The following is a 12613-nucleotide window of genomic DNA, read 5'->3' as shown; positions in this document are numbered from 1 at the left end:
TAACCCACTGTTCCCCTGAACAAGGCAGTTAACCCACTGTTCCCCTGAACAAGGCAGTTAACCCACTGTTCCCCTGAACAAGGCAGTTAACCCACTGTTCCCCTGAACAAGGCAGTTAACCCACTGTTCCCTGAACAAGGCAGTTAACCCACTGTTCCCTGAACAAGGCAGTTAACCCACTGTCAGACCCTGAACAAGGCAGTTAACCCACTGTTCCCCTGAACAAGGCAGTTAACCCACTGTTCCCCTGAACAAGGCAGTTAACCCACTAAATTCTGTATTTCTCTCATGTTCACAAGCCACACACAAAAACAGTCACATGAACATACTCAAACAAGTCAGACAAGTCTGGATCAGAGATAGGAAACTCACTGTCAGACAGTCTGGATCAGAGATAGGAAACTCACTGTCAGACAGTCTGGATCAGAGATAAGAAACTCACTGTCAGACACAGTCTGGATCAGAGATAAGAAACTCACTGTCAGACACAGTCTGGATCAGAGATAAGAAACTCACTGTCAGACACAGTCTGGATCAGAGATAGGAAACTCACTGTCAGACAGTCTGGATCAGAGATAAGAAACTCACTGTCAGACACAGTCTGGATCAGAGATAGGAAACTCACTGTCAGACAGTCTGGATCAGAGATAAGAAACTCACTGTCAGACACAGTCTGGATCAGAGATAAGAAACTCACTGTCAGACACAGTCTGGATCAGAGATAAGAAACTCACTGAAACTCACTGTCAGACAGTCTGGATCAGAGATAAGAAACTCACTGTCAGACACAGTCTGGATCAGAGATAAGAAAACTCACTGTCAGAAACTCACTGTCACAGTCTGGATCAGAGATAAGAAACTCACTGTCAGACAGTCTGGATCAGAGATAAGAAACTCACTGTCAGACAGTCTGGATCAGAGATAAGAAACTCAGTCACAGTCTGGATCAGAGATAAGAAACTCACTGTCAGACAGTCTGGATCAGAGATAAGAAACTCACTGTCAGACACAGTCTCAGACAGTCTGGATCAGAGATAAGAAACTCACTGTCAGACAGTCTGGATCAGAGATAAGAAACTCACTGTCAGACAGTCTGGATCAGAGATAAGAAACTCACTGTCAGACACAGTCTGGATCAGAGATAAGAAACTCACTGTCAGACAGTCTGGATCAGAGATAAGAAACTCACTGTCAGACAGTCTGGATCAGAGATAAGAAACTCACTGTCAGACAGTCTGGATCAGAGATAAGAAACTCACTGTCAGACAGTCTGGATCAGAGATAAGAAACTCACTGTCAGACAGTCTGGATCAGAGATAAGAAACTCACTGTCAGACAGTCTGGATCAGAGATAAGAAACTCATTGTCAGACAGTCTGGATCAGAGATAAGACACTAACTAACAACAGACCCCTTACCAACCAGTCACTAACTAACAACAGACCCCTTACCAACCAGTCAATAGCTAACAACAGACCCCTTACCAACCAGTCACTAGCTAACAACAGACCCCTTCACAACCAGTCACTAACTAACAACAGACCCCTTACCAACCAGTCACTAGCTAACAACAGACCCCTTACCAACCAGTCACTAACTAACAACAGACCCCTTACCAACCAGTCACTAGCTAACAACAGACCCCTTACCAACCAGTCACTAACTAACAACAGATCCCTTCACAACCAGTCACTAACTAACAACAGACCCCTTCACAACCAGTCACTAACTAACAACAGACCCCTTACCAACCAGTCACTAACTAACAACAGACCCCTTACCAACCAGTCACTAGCTAACAGCAGACCCCTTACCAACCAGTCACTAACTAACAACAGACCCCTTCACAACCAGTCACTAACTAACAACAGACCCCTTACCAACCAGTCACTAACTAACAACAGACCCTTACCAACCAGTCACTAGCTAACAACAGACCCCTTACCAACCAGTCACTAGCTAACAACAGACCCCTTCACAACCAGTCACTAACTAACAACAGACCCCTTACCAACCAGTCACTAGCTAACAGCAGACCCCTTCACCTTACCAACCAGTCACTAACTAACAGCAGACCCATCCACCTTACCAACCAGTCACTAACTAACAACAGACCCCTTACCAACCAGTCACTAGCTAACAGCAGACCCCTTACCAACCAGTCACTAACTAACAGCAGACCCTTTCACCTTACCAACCAGTCACTAACTAACAGCAGACCCATTCACCTTACCAACCAGTCACTAACTAACAACAGACCCCTTCACAACCAGTCACTAACTAACAACAGACCCCTTACCAACCAGTCACTAGCTAACAACAGACCCCTTCACCTTACCAACCAGTCACTAACTAACAACAGACCCCTTACCAACCAGTCACTAACTAACAACAGACCCCTTACCAACCAGTCACTAACTAACAACAGACCCCTTACCAACCAGTCACTAGCTAACAACAGACCCCTTACCAACCAGTCACTAACTAACAACAGACCCCTTCACCAACCAGTCACTAACTAACAACAGACCCCTTCACCTTACCAACCAGTCACTAACTAACAACAGAGTACCAACCAGTCACTACCAAACTAACACCCACAGACCCACTAGCTAACCAACCTACCAACCAGTCACTAACTAACAGCAGACCCTTCACCTTACCAACCAGTCACTAACTAACAACAGACCCCTTCACCTTACCAACCAGTCACTAACTAACAACAGACCCCGTACCAACCAGTCACTAACTAACAACAGACCCCGTACCAACCTGTCACTAACTAACAACAGACCCCTTACCAACCAGTCACTAACTAACAGCAGACCCCTTCACAACCAGTCACTGTTGACCTCTTTCCAGAAGTTGGGTGTTTCCAACCATTTTGAGGAGGGTTTATTTCCTCTAGAGCCCTGTCTGCTTTCACACTGTAAACCTGACAGTAAAGGAGTTCCCTGACAAAGAGGAGAGGAAGACTGAGACATGATCCCTCCTTTCTCTCTCTGGCGGAGGAGTGCTGAATGCCAAGGGCTTGCAGCGACACCACTCAGGTCACAGAGTCAGGGAGAGAAATGTCTCTATTCCTTTGGAGCTTCTGTGGGTGTAATTGTTACTGTTCATTTTTTTGTTTTTTCCCCTTTTATTTATTCTCTATTTCACTTTCTTTGGCAATGTAAACATATGTTTCCCATGCCAATAATGCCCTTTGAATTGAGAGTGAGAGAGAGCGAGAAAGAGAGGGGGGAAAGACAGAAAGAGAGAGAGCCCATGTTATCCCCTCACTCTAAACAGAGGCCAGCCACACCCTGTATTCAACCTGCAGCCTTACAGCTTCCTATATCACAACACAGAGCCTCTCTCTCTCTCTCCCCCTGCTCCCCCTTCCCCTCTCTCTCTCTCTCTCCCCCTGCCCTCTTTCTCTCTCTCTGTTTGTCTCTCTCAATTCAATTCAATTCAATTTACTTTATTGGCGTGACTTAACAATGTACATATTGCCAAGCTTACTTTGGATATTTACGATATTAAGATAATAAGAATAAAAATTGTCAATGGGACAACAGTGACAACAACCAAGGGTCAAAATAACCAAACATTGAACAATAACAATAAGTATACAGTAGAGGACATGTGCAGGTTGATTGATCTGTCAGACACTGTCCCTCATCTTATGGCAGGCAGCAATGTAGTGTGCTGCCAACCCACAGCTCTCTGCCTTGAATAAGGGGTTCAAATTTGGGGAAATGACACTCTCTGATTCTTTTATATTTTTTACATTTTGTCAGGAAATGCAGCTCCGTCTCAGGTTCTGCTGTTGTGCAGTGGTTGCACAGCCTTTCCTCTACAGGGAGCCAGGTTTTCCTGTGTCTATCCTTCTCAATGGCAAGGCTGTGATCACTCAGCCTATACTTTGTCAAGGATTTTCAAAGGTTTTGATCAGTAACCATGGTCAAATATTTAGCCACAGTGTTGATTTAGGGCCAGATAGCACTGCATTTTGCTTTGTGCTTTGTGCTTGTGTTTCCCAATAAGCAATATAGTTTTGTTTTGACTGTGTTGTAATTTGGTTTATCCTGATTGATTGGATGTTCTGATCCTGAGGCTTCAGGATGTTCTGATCCTGAGGCTTCAGGATGTTCTGATGAGATCTTTTGTGTTATATTCTCCTACATTCCTTTCACATTTCTATAAACTTCAAAGTGTTTCCTTTCAAATGGTACCAATAATCTGCATATCCTTGCTTCAGGACCTGAGCTACAGGCAGTTAGATTTAGGTATGCCATTTTAGGAGAAAATTGAAAAAAAGGGACTGATCTTTTTTAAACAAATATATTTTAGATTTAAGATTTTTCAAAGTAGCCACCCTTTGTCTTGATGACGCAGGCCTCCTTATTGTCCCTAGAACTTCAAAGCAAACAGCTGGAGGCAGGGCTTTCTGGCCCAGAGGCGCCAGAGCCCCTCAGCCCAGAGGGGCTAGAGCTAGAGCTTCCGCCCCTCTGTCCCGAGCTTCCGCCCCTCTGTCCCGAGCAGTTGCCCCTCTGTCCCGAGCTGCCCCGAGCTGCCCCTCTGTCCAGTGGGGTCATTAAGTAGGGTCGCCGTGGCTAGGAGGCCATGGAAGCGGACAAGGTGGAGGACTAAGACTATGGTGAAGTGGGGGCCACGTCCAGCACCAGAGCCACCACCACGGACAGATGCCCACCCAGACCCTCCCCTATAGGTTCAGGTTTTGCGGCCGGAGTCCGCACCTTGGGGGAAGGGGACTGTCACACCCTGACCATAGTTTGCTTTGTATGTTTCTATGTTTTGGTTGGTCAGGGTGTGATCTGAGTGGGCATTCTATGTTGGATGTCTTGTTTGTCTATTTCTATGTCTGGCCTGATATGGTTCTCAATCAGAGGCAGGTGTTAGTCATTGTCTCTGATTGGGAACCATATTTAGGTAGCCTGGGTTTGACTGTGTGTTTGTGGGTGATTGTTCCTGTCTCTGTGTTTGCACCAGATAGGACTGTTTTGAGTTTGCACATTTCTTGTTTTGTTAGTTATTTCATGTATAGTTGTCTTTATTAAAAATATGAATAACCACCACGCTGCATTTTGGTCCACCTCTCCTTCAGATGAAGAAAACCGTTACAACTATTTATTTCAGTCGACACACCAGACAATGATTCAGTCGACACACCAGACAATGATTCAGTAGACACACCAGACAATGATTCAGTCGACACACCAGACAATGTTTCAGTAGACATATGGACAATGATTCAGTAGACACACCAGACAATGTTTCAGTAGACATATGGACAATGATTCAGTCGACACACCAGACAATGTTTCAGTAGACATATGGACAATGATTCAGTCGACACACCAGACAATGATTCAGTAGACACACCAGACAATGATTCAGTCGACACACCAGACAATGTTTCAGTAGACATATGGACAATGATTCAGTCGACACACCAGACAATGATTCAGTCGACACACCAGACAATGTTTCAGTAGACATATGGACAATGATTCAGTCGACACACCAGACAATGTTTCAGTAGACATATGGACAATGATTCAGTAGACACACCAGACAATGTTTCAGTAGACATATGGACAATGATTCAGTCGACACACCAGACAATGTTTCAGTAGACAATGATTCAGTCGACACACCAGACAATGATTCAGTCGACACACCAGACATTCATGACACACCAGACAATGATTCAGTCGACACACCAGACAATGTTTCAGTAGACATATGGACAATGATTCAGTAGACACACCAGACAATGTTTCAGTAGACATATGGACAATGATTCAGTCGACACACCAGACAATGTTTCAGTAGACATATGGACAATGATTCAGTCGACACACCAGACAATGATTTCGACACACCAGACAATGATTCAGTCGACACACCAGACAATGATTCAGTCGACACACCAGACAATGTTTCAGTAGACATATGGACAATGATTCAGTAGACACACCAGACAATGTTTCAGTAGACATATGGACAATGATTCAGTCGACACACCAGACAATGTTTCAGTAGACATATGGACAATGATTCAGTCGACACACCAGACAATGATTCAGTCGACACACCAGACAATGATTCAGTCGACACACCAGACAATGATTCAGTCGACACACCAGACAATGATTCAGTCGACACACCAGACAATGTTTCAGTAGACATATGGACAATGATTCAGTGGACACACTAGACAATGTTTCAGTAGAAAAACTAGACAATGTTTCAGTAGACCTTTATTTAACCAGGTAGGCTAGTTGAGAACAAGTTCTCATTTACAACTGCGACCTGGCCAAGATAAAGCAAAGCAGTCCAACACAAACAACAACACAGAGTTACACATGGAATAACACAACAGAAAAAAATCTATATACTGTGTGTACAAATGAGGTAAGATTAAGGAAGTAAGGCAATAAATAGGCCATAGTGGTGAAGTAATTACAATATAGCAATTAAACCCTGGAGTGATAGATGTGCAGAAAATGGATGTGCAAGTAGAGATACTGGGGTGCAAAGGACCAAAATAAATAAATAACAGTATGGGATGAGGTAGTTGGATGGGCTTTTTACAGATGGGCTATGTACAGGTGCAGTGATCTGTAAACTGCTCTGACAGCTGATGCTTCAAGTTAGTGAGGGAGATATGAGTCTCCAGCTTCAGTGAATTTTGCAATTCGTTGCAGTCATTGGCAGCAGAAGACTGGAAGGAAAGGCGGCCAAATGAGGAGTTGGCTTTGGGGGTGACGAGTGAAATATACCTGCTGGAGCGCGTGCTACGGGTGGGTGCTGCTATGGTGACCAGTGAAATATACCTGCTGGAGCGCGTGCTACGGGTGGGTGCTGCTATGGTGACCAGTGAGCGGAGATAAGGCGGGGCTTTACCTAGCAGAGACTTATAGATGACCTGGAGCCAGTGGGTTTGGCGATGAATATGAAGCGAGGGCCAGCCAACGAGAGCATACAGGTCGCAGTGGTGAGTAGTATATGGGGCTTTGGTGACAAAACAGATGGCACTGTGATAGACTGCATCCAATTTGCTGTTGGAGGCTGTTTTGTAAATGACATCGCCGAAGTCAAGGATTGGTAGGATAGTCTGTTTTACAAGGGTATGTTAGGCGACATGAGTGAAGGAGGCTGATTCTAGATTTAATTTTGGATTGGAGATGCTTAATGTGATTCTGGAAGGAGAGTTTACAGTCTAACCAGACACCTAGGCATTTGTAGTTGTCCACATATTCTAAGTCAGAACTTTCCAGAGTAGTGATGGCAGGTGCAGGCAGTGATTGGTTGAAGAGCATGCATTTAGTTTAACTTGCATTTAAGAGCAGTTGGAGACCACGGAAGGAGAGTTGAATGGCATTGAAGCTCGTCTGAAGGTTTGTTAACACAGTGTCCAAAGAAGGGCCAGAAGCATACAGAATGGTGTCGTCTGCGTAGAGGTGGATCAGAGAATCACCAGCAACAAGAGCGACATCATTGATGTATACAGAGAAAATTGTTGGCCCGAGAATTGAACCCTGTGGCACCCCCATAGAGACTGCCAGAGGACCGGACTACAGGCACTCCGATTTGACACACTGAACTCTGTCTGAGAAGAAGCTGATGAACCAGGCGAGGCAGTCATTTGAGAAGCCAAGTCTGTTGAGTCTGCCGATAAGAAAGTGGTGATTGACAGAGTCGAAAGCCTTGGCCAGGTCGATGAAGACGGCTGCACAGCACTGTCTTTTATCGATGGCGATTATGATATCATTTAGGACCTTGGCTGAGGTGCACCCATGATTGCATAGCGGAGAAGGTACCGTGGGATTTGAAATGGTCGGTGATCTGGCCATGAAGTCATGGGTGAACAGGGAGTACAGGAGGGGACTGAGCATGCACCCCTGAGAGGCCCCATGTTTAGGATCAGCGTGGCAGATGTGTTATTACCTACCCTCACCACCTGGAGGCGGCCCATCAGGAAGTCCAGGATCCAGTTGCAGAGGGAGGTGTTTAGTCCCAGGGTCCTTAGCTTAGTGATGAGCTTTGAGGGCACTATGGTGTTGAACACTGAGCTGTAGTCAATGAATAGCATTCTCACATAGGTGTTCCTTTTGTCCAGGTGTGAAAGGGTAGTGTGGAGTGCAATAGATGTTGCATCATCTGTGGATCTGTTTGGGCGGTATGCAAATTGGAGTGGGTCTAGGGTTTCTGGGATAATGGTGTTCATGTGAGCCATGACCAGCCTTACTAGACAATGTTTAAAAATTTGCGGCGAGTGCAGCATACTTAGTTTTGGGAAAAGTTTACGCCAAACCTTATTGAATTCAAATGATCTATTTACAGGTCTACAACATTTTTCTTTCATAAAATGTTTAGGCTTAATTCCATAACTACAAAAAATTATACAGCAAATTATACGTCATTATTGTCACCATAAAAGGTGAGTGATGGGCGTTATCAGGCAGAGTCATAATGTACGCACAGTTTTACATCAGCTCTGATTAATTAACAGGAAAAGCGGATGTATGGCGTGAGCAATGTCTATAAATCTGAGTATTATTGTACACTGGTATAGACTGGTGTAAACGAGGTCCCAGGTCTCTCTATAGGGTGACCTCACTGTGCTCCGTAGACTGGTGTAAACGAGGTCCCAGGTCTCTCTATAGGATGACCTCACTGTGCTCCGTAGACTGGTATAAATGAGGTCCCAGGTCTCTATAGGATCTCATAGAGGATGAGGTCCCTCACTGTGCTCACCGTAGACTGGTGTAAACAAGGTCCCAGGTCTCTCTATAGGATGACCTCACTGTGCTCCGTAGACTGGTGTAAATGAGGTCCCAGGTCTCTCTGTAGGATGACCTCACTGTGCTCCGTAGACTGGTGTAAACGAGGTCCCAGGTCTCGCTGTAGGATGACCTCACTGTGCTCTGTAGACTGGTGTAAACGAGGTCCCAGGTCTCTCTATAGGATGACCTCACTGTGCTTCGTAGACTGGTGTAAACGAGGTCCCAGGTCTCTCTATAGGATGACCTCACTGTGCTCCGTAGACTGGTGTAAACGAGGTCCCAGGTCTCTCTATAGGATGACCTCACTGTGCTCCGTCGACTGGTGTAAACGAGGTCCCAGGTCTCTCTATAGGATGACCTCACTGTGCTCGGTAGACTGGTATAAATGAGGCCCCAGGTCTCTCTGTAGTTAGTATGACCTCACTGCGCTCCGTAGACTGGTGTAAACGAGGTCCCAGGTTTCTCTATAGGATGACCTCACTGTGCTCCGTAGACTGGTATAAATGAGGTCCGAGGTCTCTCTATAGGATGACCTCACTGTGCTCCGTAGACTGGTGTAAACGAGGTCCCAGGTCTCTCTATAGGATGACCTCACTGTGCTCCGTAGACTGGTGTAAACGAGGTCCCAGGTCTCTCTACAGGATGACCTCACTGTGCTCCGTAGACTGTTGTAAACGAGGCCCCAGGTCTCTCTATATGATGGCCTCACTGTGCTCCGTAGACTGGTGTAAACGAGGTCCCAGGTCTCTCTCTATAGACGGTTGTAAACGAGGCCCCAGGTCTCTCTATATGATGGCCTCTGCTGGATGACCTCACTGTGCTCCGTCCGTAGACTGGTGTAAACGAGGTCCCAGGTCTCTCTATAGGATGACCTCACTGTACTCCGTAGACTGGTGTAAACGAGGTCCCAGGTCTCTCTATAGGATGATCTCACTGTGCTCCGTAGACTGGTGTAAACGAGGTCCCAGGTCTCTCTATAGGATGACCTCACTGTGCTCCGTAGACTGGTGTAAACGAGGTCCCAGGTCTCTCTATAGGATGACCTTACTGTGCTCCATAGACTGGTGTAAACGAGGTCCCATGTCTCTCTATAGGATGACCTCACTGTGCTCCGTAGACTGGTGTAAACGAGGTCCCAGGTATCTCTATAGAATGACCTCACTGTGCTCCGTAGACTGGTGTAAATGAGGCCCCAGGTCTCTCTATAGGATGACCTCACTGTGCTCCGTAGACTGGTGTAAACGAGGTCCCAGGTCTCTCTATAGAATGACCTCACTGTGCTCCGTAGACTGGTGTAAACAAGGTCCCAGGTCTCTCTAGGTCTCTCTATAGGATGACCTCACTGTGCTCCGTAGACTGGTGCAAACGAGGTCCCAGGTCTCTCTATAGGATGACCTCACTGTGCTCCGTAGACTGGTGTAAACGAGGTCCCAGGTCTCTCTATAGGATGACCTCACTGTGCTCCGTAGACTGGTGTAAACGAGGTCCCAGGTCTCTCTATAGGATGATCTCACTGTGCTCCGTAGACTGGTGTAAACGAGGTCCCAGGTCTCTCTATAGGATGACCTCACTGTGCTCCGTAGACTGGTGTAAACGAGGTCCCAGGTCTCTCTATAGGATGACCTTACTGTGCACCATAGACTGGTGTAAACGAGGTCCCATGTCTCTCTATAAGATGACCTCACTGTGCTCCGTAGACTGGTGTAAACGAGGTCCCAGGTCTCTTTATAGGATGACCTCACTGTGCTCCGTAGACTGGTGTAAATGAGGCCCCAGGTCTCTCTATAGGATGACCTCACTGTGCTCCGTAGACTGGTGTAAACGAGGTCCCAGGTCTCTCTATAGAATGACCTCACTGTGCTCCGTAGACTGGTGTAAACGAGGTCCCAGGTCTCGCTGTAGGATGACCTCACTGTGCTCCGTAGACTGGTGTAAACGAGGTCCCAGGTCTCTCTATAGGATGACCTCACTGTGCTCCGTAGACTGGTGTAAACGAGGTCCCAGGTCTCTCTATAGGATGACCTCACTGTGCTCCGTAGACTGGTGTAAACGAGGTCCCAGGTCTCTCTATAGGATGACCTCACTGTGCTCCGTAGACTGGTGTAAACGAGGTCCCAGGTCTCTCTATAGGATGACCTCACTGTGCTCGGTAGACTGGTATAAATGAGGCCCCAGGTCTCTCTGTAGTTAGTATGACCTCACTGTGCTCCGTAGACTGGTGTAAACGAGATCCCAGGTTTCTCTATAGGATGACCTCACTGTGCTCCGTAGACTGGTATAAATGAGGCCCCAGGTCTCTCTGTAGTTAGTATGACCTCACTGTGCTCCGTAGACTGGTATAAATGAGGCCTCAGGTCTCTCTGTAGTTAGTATGACCCTGTAACGGTGTGTAAACTGTGTAGGATAATGTATGTGTTACTTTCTGATGACCTTTACGGATCGATCACTAACTACGCTCTATGTAATCCCAACTGAAATCTTGCAAATGACTTCAGTAAATGTGAAACTCAAGATCACAGTCTTCATTATTACTTTATGAATGGGAACTTTGAGTTTTACTGAAGATACATGTTACACGCTGACTGGTCTTACAGTAACACCGTTGTATCTCGTACGGTCACATAGATGAGAGAAAAAAGGGGAAAGGTGTGAGTGAGTGAGTGAGTGAGTGAGTGAGTGAGTGAGTGAGTGAGTGAGTGAGTGAGTGAGTGAGTGAGTGAGTGAGTAAGTGAGTGAGTGAAAGAATGAGGACAAGGGAAGAGTGAATGAGAGGGGGTGACTGCAGGTTTTAACCTTAGTGAGGAGGGTCTAGGAGAGATGTTTTAATCTTAGTGAGGATAGTCTAGGAGAGATGTTTTAATCTTTGTGAGGAGAGTCTAGGAGAGATGTTTTAACCTTAGTGAGGAGAGTCTAGGAGAGATGTTTTAATCTTAGTGAGGAGAGTCTAGGAGAGATGTTTTAACCTTAGTGAGGAGAGTCTAGGAGAGATGTTTTAATCTTAGTGAGGAGAGTCTAGGAGAGATGTTTTAATCTTAGTGAGGAGAGTCTAGGAGAGATGTTTTAACCTTAGTGAGGAGAGTCTAGGAGAGATGTTTTAATCTTAGTGAGGAGAGTCTAGGATAGAGGTTTTAATCTTAGTGAGGAGAGTCTAGGAGAGATGTTTTAATCTTAGTGAGGAGAGTCTAGGATAGAGGTTTTAATCTTAGTGAGTGAAAGAGAAGAGCGTAGGAGATTTTCCTCCTTCCCCTCTAATCAGGGACTGATTCTGCCGATTAACTAATCAATGAACTGCCAGGCAAACAAGACAAACAGCAATACCCTGGCTCTACAGGACCATTGAATAGACCTGAGGAACAGTGGAGCTCTCCAGGTGGGCGGGGAGCGAGAGATGGGTAGGCACTAGGACCTGCAGGCAGCCTAACGGGAGGGTGGGACAAGCTTTGAGAATCCTTTAACTTTCAGAACAATTCTTTCCCAAAGAGAGTGGGAGACAGACCAACACACACAGTGGATGGATCAGGAGCTGCGTCTAAGGCTTTAAAAGAGGATGCCAGATTGGGAGTTTGGGATAATTCTGACAGGGAGTAGAGCAGAGCAATAGGTGGACTATATTTCCCCCTTTCACTGGGATCTGTCTCTCACTGGGGGGAGGAGAGAGGAAGAGAGGGACAGACGGAAAGCATAGACGGAGGTAGGAGCACATGCAAAGTTTTCAGTGCTGTTCACTCACGGTGTGTGTGTGTGTGTGTGTGTGTGTGTGTGTGTATATACATGTTTAACCTGAAGTACCCACAAGAATAGTAAACTAAGACAAAT

The 12613-nt window shown here is 46.0% G+C and overlaps 1 protein-coding gene across 1 annotated transcript in view; it reads left to right on the top strand.

The window, feature by feature from the left end:
- Positions 1-12288: 12288 nt before the first annotated feature.
- ngfa (nerve growth factor a (beta polypeptide)) overlaps positions 12289-12613 on the top strand; it is a 35275-nt gene continuing 34950 nt past the window's right edge. The window contains exon 1 of the mRNA XM_042299858.1: positions 12289-12488. The gene's annotated coding sequence lies outside the window, so the exon portion shown is untranslated. The remainder of the gene's footprint in view (positions 12489-12613) is intronic.

The sequence above is a fragment of the Oncorhynchus tshawytscha genome, linkage group LG16 (genome assembly GCF_018296145.1).
Source record: "Oncorhynchus tshawytscha isolate Ot180627B linkage group LG16, Otsh_v2.0, whole genome shotgun sequence".
Lineage (NCBI taxonomy): Eukaryota > Metazoa > Chordata > Actinopteri > Salmoniformes > Salmonidae > Oncorhynchus > Oncorhynchus tshawytscha.
The sequence above is the reverse complement of the archived record's forward strand: the minus strand, read 5'-3'. Positions and strand labels throughout refer to the sequence as shown.